Consider the following 8,076-nt stretch of genomic DNA (forward strand, 5'->3'; position numbering starts at 1 on the left):
AGTGTTTTCTTCTACTGTTTATAGCCACAGGAGTCAGACATGGATAGAAAGCTTCACATTTCCCTATGCTTCTGCAAGGCAAGTATGTGGCTTTATTGCCCATAAAAGAAACTTCTGTCAGCAGATTTTACACTTTTAAGTGGTTTTAAAAGTAAAACATTTTGGAATCTCTCAACAAATACTCAACCCTTAAGTATTATAAAATTTGAAGTATATAAGGCATTAATGATAGCATAGAAAATCTCAAATGTATAAATTGTTAATGTTTTATTGAAACAAAAGGCAAAGAAAGAGCTTCAAGGGTTATATTTGACCAGTTAGAATAGTCAACAATAATATAAGACTATGGTTCTACAGCCTTGTGATTCTTGAGCCAGGCAAGTTTGGGAATGAGTCTTCTCGTTTCCTTCACTATTACCCCAGCTCTCATATGTCTTTGGTGGTTTCACTGAATGACTTTAGGTTAGTTTTTGGTAAGCTCAGCCTGCTGAATGTGCTTGCTGTAAGCAACACTGCTAATACACTTCACTCACTCCTGAGACTGGCACTCCAGTTTTAAAGTCCATTTACATTGCTTAAATCACTGTAAGGAATATTCAGAGTCTTATTCTTCCTTTCCTGACACTACTACAGACTTTGTGTATCTGCTCTCTAAATCAATATCAAAGGGTGTAGAAACATTTTGGTCTATCTCTTTTCTTATACAGAAGATTAGTATGAACATATGAAACCAGCACAATAATGCTCATATAGCTATAGCTTCTTAGCATCTGGAAGCAGCAGTGATCTGCCTTTCCTATTATCAAGGCAATATGAAAGTCACCCCCTTTTCCAACAAACAGTATCTGTTATTTTCAGACACATCGAAAAATACATTAATTAATAATAATTAATAAAATAATTAATGGATAAATATATTATCCATCTATAATGGAACTTTCAGATCAAAAATGAGATTTCCAGTGGCATGAGACAACGATGGACAAGAATACTAATGTTTTAGAGGTATGAAATCTTAAATGACTTGTTCTTCAACCAATTTTAGGAAGTGTACATGAATGGTAGGCTGTACAGTCAGGAAAAGGATTTCACTGCAGATTTGATAACATCGTGTAGCCAGACAGCCCCCTGTTGGTTGAATTGCTGTGGAGGTTCTAGAAAGGAATTGTGCTTGAATTCAGCTGTTCATTGCATTCAGCAAGCAATTTTTTAATCACAAATAGAGAAAGTGGAGGGAGAAGAAAAATGTGCTTGTAAAAACTACCTTTGAATCAAGTTTTATCTCTTGTGTACAAGAAATGTTAAAGCTTGGTAAAATAGAGTGCTTGCACACAGTTTCTTAATGCCTTTATAGAAATTTATTTTTAAATTGCTGTAGTAAAAATGTAGAGCAGTATTTTGTCCTTGTGATAAGCATGCATTAATATCACATTTACAGCCTAAGGTTAAGTATTTAGATAAAGTTTTGTCAAGAATGCAGGGTTTTAAAACATTTAAGTTTGTAAGCTGGCAGTGAACTACCCAGGTACAGCTTTATTTAATGACTGAGACTCTCTTGCAGGCACATGTACACGAGCTTCTTCTATTTAACAAGGTGTTCAGTTTTACCAAAAGTCTTGGGTGTCTTTTAATCACATTTGCTTTGCTTTAAGATGTTTTTGTATGTGTTTTAATTTGCTACCAATGCAACTAGCTGCATACTTCCAGTTTGTGTTTCCTTGTATGTTGAGAAATGGAAAAAGTTCTTATTCAAAATGAAATTGTCTCATGCTGGCAATTGCAGAACACTTATTAGGCATTTTGTTGGGTTTTTTTTTTTCCAAAGAGTTTGTAAAAACCTAAAATCTCAATTGTAATGGTCACTGTATATCTATGTAGCGATGGGATGCTGTAGGTACTGTATGAAATGTAGTATTGAGTGACCCAAGGATTCCAGAAAGAACTCTGTCATGAGGTACAAGATCTGCTCCGAGATCAACAATACAGAAATTACCTCTTTTTGCATCAGATATGCCCAAGGTTATAACACCTCATCTTCATTTTAAGGAATTGGATTTGTGGCTGAAAATCCATAGCTGCAACAGTGCTAGAGAAACTGATGTGACAACTAGTTTTCTACTACAGCATAGAAGACTAGCATAATGCCAAGAAAGCCAGGGGGCTGGAAGACTTTTTCTCACTCTTAGAACATATTAAAAAAATCAGTGATCAGATATCTTGGAACAGCTGGCAGAAACAAGAGGGTAAGGCTATGTGCCACGATTGAAAATGGGAAATGGGAACGATGGGGACAGAACAAAGCTGGTTTAGAATTGTCACAACTTGCTAAAATCCCCCAGAAGAGTTTTAAGAAACTAGCTGAAACAATCCCAAGGCAAGGGAAGTCTTCCATGAAAAAGAAAACCTGGGTATCATAAGTCTGAGGAGATTTCAAGTTCACATCTCCTGCTTCTGAAAAAATACCCGGTGGAAGCTGCCCACAGATGTTCCCCATCTTTCTTGTTAAATCAAGGCTATGCGCAAAAAAGTCACAAAACGATTTTGTTCAAAGGTTGTTGGCAGTGATAACTATTGCTGTAAGCAGATGAAAGCAAGCTGCAGGTAGGATTTCAAAGGGTAGTGGAATTTGATTTTATTGGACTAACTGTGCAGTTCCTTGCATGTTCCATATTCTTTTTCTGAAGTAATGGTAAAGCCAGCATATAATAAATATAAGTACCCATTAAAGCACACTAAAGGCATACCTTATGTTTCCAGTAGATGGATACTGAGATAATGAAGTATTTGTGAATAGCATCACAGTCCTCTATTAAGCCAAAGTTCTGGGTTTTATTGCTGAAGAGAGCACCAGTAAAGGTGGCTTTAAACTGCTTTATCCTCGTACATTCTCTAAATCTGCTGAGGATAGAAAGCAGGGAGCAGCATTAAAGAATTTCAGGGGTGTTCAGCAGCCAGCAAGGGGATTCACCTCTTCCTTCCTGCAGTCTCTCAAACTGCTTTCTTTCTGTGTTTGAAGCAGCTTTTTGAGTCTTTGTGTTTCAGAGGTTTTTGTTTTGGTTTGAGTTTTTTTCCACAGAAGAGTTTGCAATCCCCCTCTTAAATTAACATAGGTAAGAGCCTGTTCTAGGTTGAAGAAGATTCAAATAACTTATCCTGTTCATAAAAAATATTCTTCCTCTTGTGAGGAGTGGTTACTCCATTCCCAAATTAGGATTGAACTTCAGGGCTTCCTCATGGTTCTTGGAATATCTTTAATTTTTAGTTTGTTTAAATAATTCTAGTCACTTAGAATATACAGATAACTTGCAGAGCTGTTATATTGTGATCCCATTATTTTATGCTTATTCAGGCATGAAGTAAGCCTGAGAAAAGCAGCTACCTTTTGCTATGAATGTATCTCAGTTTCCTTTAAAGTTGCAGGTATTTCTCTTTAGCTGTGAGCAGTTGTCCAGAGCAGTGGACGTTTTCAATCGTAATCGACAGAATCCTAACTATCTCTAGTTTTTTTCATGTTTACTGCAGAATTCTTTTAAAAACAGCACCTGATCTTGGTGATTTATAGTGTTTGAGTTTCTCAGGCTTTCAATTGGCTCTTCTTTTGAGACATCTAGGCCTGGAGAAACTACTGTGAATCCCCATAAGGCACATCCTTGAGATGGGAATTTCTCTGTCACCCTTTATGTTAAAACCAAATAGTTTATATTGAACTTTGCCTGTGACACTTTCTTTCATCTGCCTCTAGATATTACATAGACAAAACTAAAAAAATATCCTCCTGAGTTCTAACATCTTTAAGAGTACTTGTAATTCTTCTCTGTGTGTGTTGTGCATTGATAAGGGGCACTGCCTGCAGCCATTGGTACCCATGAGTACCCCCGTGAATGAGCACGACCTCCCTAGCATTCAGACATTTGCTGTGTAATGTAGCGGTGTCATTAAAGACTGTCTACATAAGATACACTTTATTTGAGTTGATGAGCATCACATGAATCTTCTAAGAAGGCTGAGCAAGCGAACATCTTGCCTCAAGATGTCACAAGTGATACAAGCACCTGGCCTCTGGTTCTAGTTTGCCTGAGCAGAAACACTTGAGAAAGACCAGAGTTCTTTTGCTTTTCTAACTTCTTGTCCTAGGCTGTCATCAAGTCTCCTAACATGGCTAAACCTTGATTAGATGGAGACAAGGAACAGAACATTTGCAAAACAGATCCTGATTTTATCCTACATAAATTCTTCTGAAGAAGTTAAGCACAGCTCAGACCTGGGAACACCAGGCAATCCAATGATGTAGAGCTGGAATTTTCATGACACAGTGGTCTGCAGTTCTTGGATTCCTTGGCAGCCATAATTCTAGAGAAACAATCAGTAACAATGTGGAACCAAAATTAATTATAGCAAGTTGAATCACTTGAATCCTTGACCTTCATCAGAGAAATCCAAGTCCTTGCTGTCAAATCAGGCTCAGAATCACCCCTCCATAAACTTCAATGGGTGTCTGGCCTTCAGTATTGATTCTAACATTCTCTACTCTGCTGGTACTCAGAGATCATTTTTTATGAGCTCCCGACAATCTGTAGAACTAGTTCCATAGAAAATACTCTGGTGCTTAGTCAGAACCAGAAGACTGAAAGGTTTTGTACAGTTCTGTTTAGCTGGACATCCTACACCAGTAGAGAGGTAGGTATGGTTCACACTAGGGCAACTTATAGAGATGGGAACGTCCTGTATTTTTCAGCATCTCACAGTTTCAGAAGCATTAAGGGTTGAAAAGACCAACCATTACTCCTGCACCACCATGCTCACCACTAAACCATATCTCTAAGTGCCACACCCACATGCCTTTTGAGCTTTCCCAGGGATGGTGATTTTCCCTGGGTGGCCTGTTCCAATGCCTAACCACCCCTTTCAGTGAAGAAAGTTTTGCTACTATCCAATCTAAACCTACATTAGCACAACTCGAGGCCATTTCCTCACATCTTGTTATCTGGGACAAAAGACTGACACCCACCTTGCTACAGCATCCTTTTAGGTAATTGCAGAGAGCTTGTTTGTTGTTCCAGGTAACAAGTAACAGGATGAAAAGAAATAGCCTCAAACTGTACTGGGGAGGTTTAGGTTGGACATTAGGAGGAATTTCTTCTCGGAAGGGGTAATTAGATATTGAAATGGGCTGCCCAGGGCAGTGGTGGAGTCACCATCCCTGGAGGTGTTTAAGAAAAGATTGGGTGTGGCCCTTGGTGCCATGGTCCAGTTGACCAGGTGTTCAGTTGGTCACAGGTTGGACTTGATCTTGGAGGTCTTTCCCAAGCTAATTGATTCTGTGAAAGCTGCCTCCAATGACAGCAGAAAGATGCTGAAGTTTTATCTCTGCTGCAGAAAGAATTACCTTCTGAAAATGAGGGTCTCAAATTGTTACTTAATATTGCAAATGCTAATTTGAAATGGTAAGCATTGCCACAGACATCTAGAAAGGAATTTAGATATTGTGTAGTAGAGAGCCTTTATGGCAGTAGTGACATTTCCAGAGACAGACATCTTGATAAAAGGTATTTCTTTATGGGTTTTCCCAAGGACCTATTCAATGCTTTGCATTTTCTTTGTATAGAAAGGGTTGTACACACTCTTCTTAGGTCCCCAAGACAAGTAAACACCAGTTGCCAAGTTCAGGCATCACAGGAGCATAGGCTTTCCAACCCTGCAGGCCTACATACCCTCCAGCAAAGCAGCACAAGACTTAAAGAGGGGAAAAGAAAGATAACTTCCTTGTGTGTAGAAATTCACCTGCTTCTTTCATACACACAGCAGTGGATGCAATGAGTGTATGGTATCCAATGTTATGGTGCCACTACACGTGCACCAGAACATTTGGAATGTTTTTAAAGTTGTACCTCTTCCTTTCAAGCACTGAAATGGTTTTATAGTGTATTAAAGCCTACCACCTGTCACAGAGATTTGTGTATTCCATTTTGGCCACTTATTGACTCCTTTTGGTCACAAGGTGTTTTACGAGAGCATGTTAAATCATTAGTAAGACTGCTTCTTTTTCTATGGAAAAGAGATCTCCTTTTTATCTCTTAAAAAGGTAAGGGGAAAGGTGGCAGTGAGCCAATTCCAGCACAGTATTCACTTTGGCTGTCCCAGATCTCAAAAAATGTAAATATGTATAGCTGAAAGATCAGATACAGAGAAATGTTTTCAGCCAGCAGTTTATCACTACAAAGTTAGAAAGCCCTGAGAGCTCTGAGCTTTCGAAACAATTATTTCCACACTGTGCCCACCCTGCTTGAAGGAACTGTGTGGTCTTTCTAGCAGGCGTCATTGCCTCCAGTATAAGACCTGCATGCTTGTCAGTGCCTGTTTCAGAAGAACAAAAACCCACATATGCATGCATGTCCTGAACACTCCGTAAGTGATCTAAGACCTGTCATTACATTCTTCACTCATGGCTTTGTCTTGGTCCTGAGGGTAGACAAAAAGTCAGCATAGATCCCTCCACAGAACAGAGATGATCCAAACCACACCAGTCTGATGCTCCATTAGCTTTCTGTGACTTCGAACAACATTCAGCTTTTCTATTCAATCTCAGAGCCCACCTCCAAAGCTCATTGAGAGCATGGATCATGGGGCAGAGAGTGGTGAAGCACTGGCACAGGTTGCCCAGAGAAGCTGTGGAAACACCATCCCTGGAATTAAGAGCAGGTTGAGCAGGGCTTGAAGCAATCTGGTGTAGTGGAAGGTGTCCCTGCCCATGGCAGAGGGGTTGGAACGAGATCTTTAAGGTTCCTTCCACAACACAAACAATTCTGTGATTCTAGAGGCCAGTCCTTCAATAGCTTGGCACAAGACACTGTTACAGCACAGCTTATGAGGGCAAACTATAGTCAACAGAGGAGTCGCTCAAATGTTCCTTTGCCTGCTAAGGTGTTTTCCAGCAGAGAATCTCCAAAAGATGAATCTTACAAAATGATGATCGTTTGCCCATCATTGTTCCAACATGTATTTGTAGAGATTTTTGGGCTGTATATGGACACCAGTGAAGTCTAGATTGTACTATCACACTTCAATTGTCAAAGAAATCTTATAAAATAGGAGCAAAAAGCAGTTTTAGCCTAACCAATGATAGAAGTTTCTGTTACATCAGGGGCCATGCAGATACAATTTTTCAGTTACATTCTTCACATGGCCTTATTTAAGCTACTAATGTATTTTGGGGATCCACTTCTGAGCCATCTTCAAAAGATAATGTTTTGAACAACTATGGGTAGCAAATGAATATTATATGACTTAAGGATAGAATTGCAAATGGAGAAAACAAAAGATAAACCAGTCTGTTCCAGGAGATACCTCTCCAGTTTATGGAAAATTAGGAACTTACCAACAGGGCTAGTGCTCACCATAGTGCAACTGGCATTGAAACAAAGAGGACATATCCAGTAAGTGTCCAGGAGGCTTATCACCCCAACACTACCGAAACAGTGATGTTATTTTGATCTTCAATGTCTATCTATACGACTTCCAAAAGCTTAGCTTCTGTTTCCAGATGTGAGGTATCAACATGACTAATCTATCTGGTGTCTGGATCCTGCAATGTTTCACAGCACATACGCAGAAATAACCTCTTAAAGAGATATTTTCTTTTTCGGGTATGCAAACTATTAGTAGAAGATATTCTATAGATGCATTAACCTATCACATTGGAAAAAATAAAACATCCCTACAGTCTCATGAATATTTAAGTCTCCTGTCCATGTTATTCTGTGCCATTTCCAAGTTTGTATAGCAGCTATTACCCATCCATTTATTCACCCCTGAGATCTGCTTTTCCTTGTCCAGTGGCATTGACATTTCTGGCAGCTCTGTCCTCTCCTCAATACAGTAAGTTGTGTCTCTTTGGTCCCACAGAGGCCATGACTCTTTCCACCCTACTTTTGTTCCTTTACTTCCTCTCTGCAATGGGAAAGAAGTGAGTTTGCTGCCTTATGTGGATCTCTGCCTGCCCTTACCACGTAACCCCTTCCTCTGTTCCACCAGGACCTGGTTGAGCATCAGGCTGAACTCATAGTAAAAACACAAAGA

Source organism: Oenanthe melanoleuca, chromosome 1, assembly GCF_029582105.1.
Source record: "Oenanthe melanoleuca isolate GR-GAL-2019-014 chromosome 1, OMel1.0, whole genome shotgun sequence".
NCBI lineage: Eukaryota > Metazoa > Chordata > Aves > Passeriformes > Muscicapidae > Oenanthe > Oenanthe melanoleuca.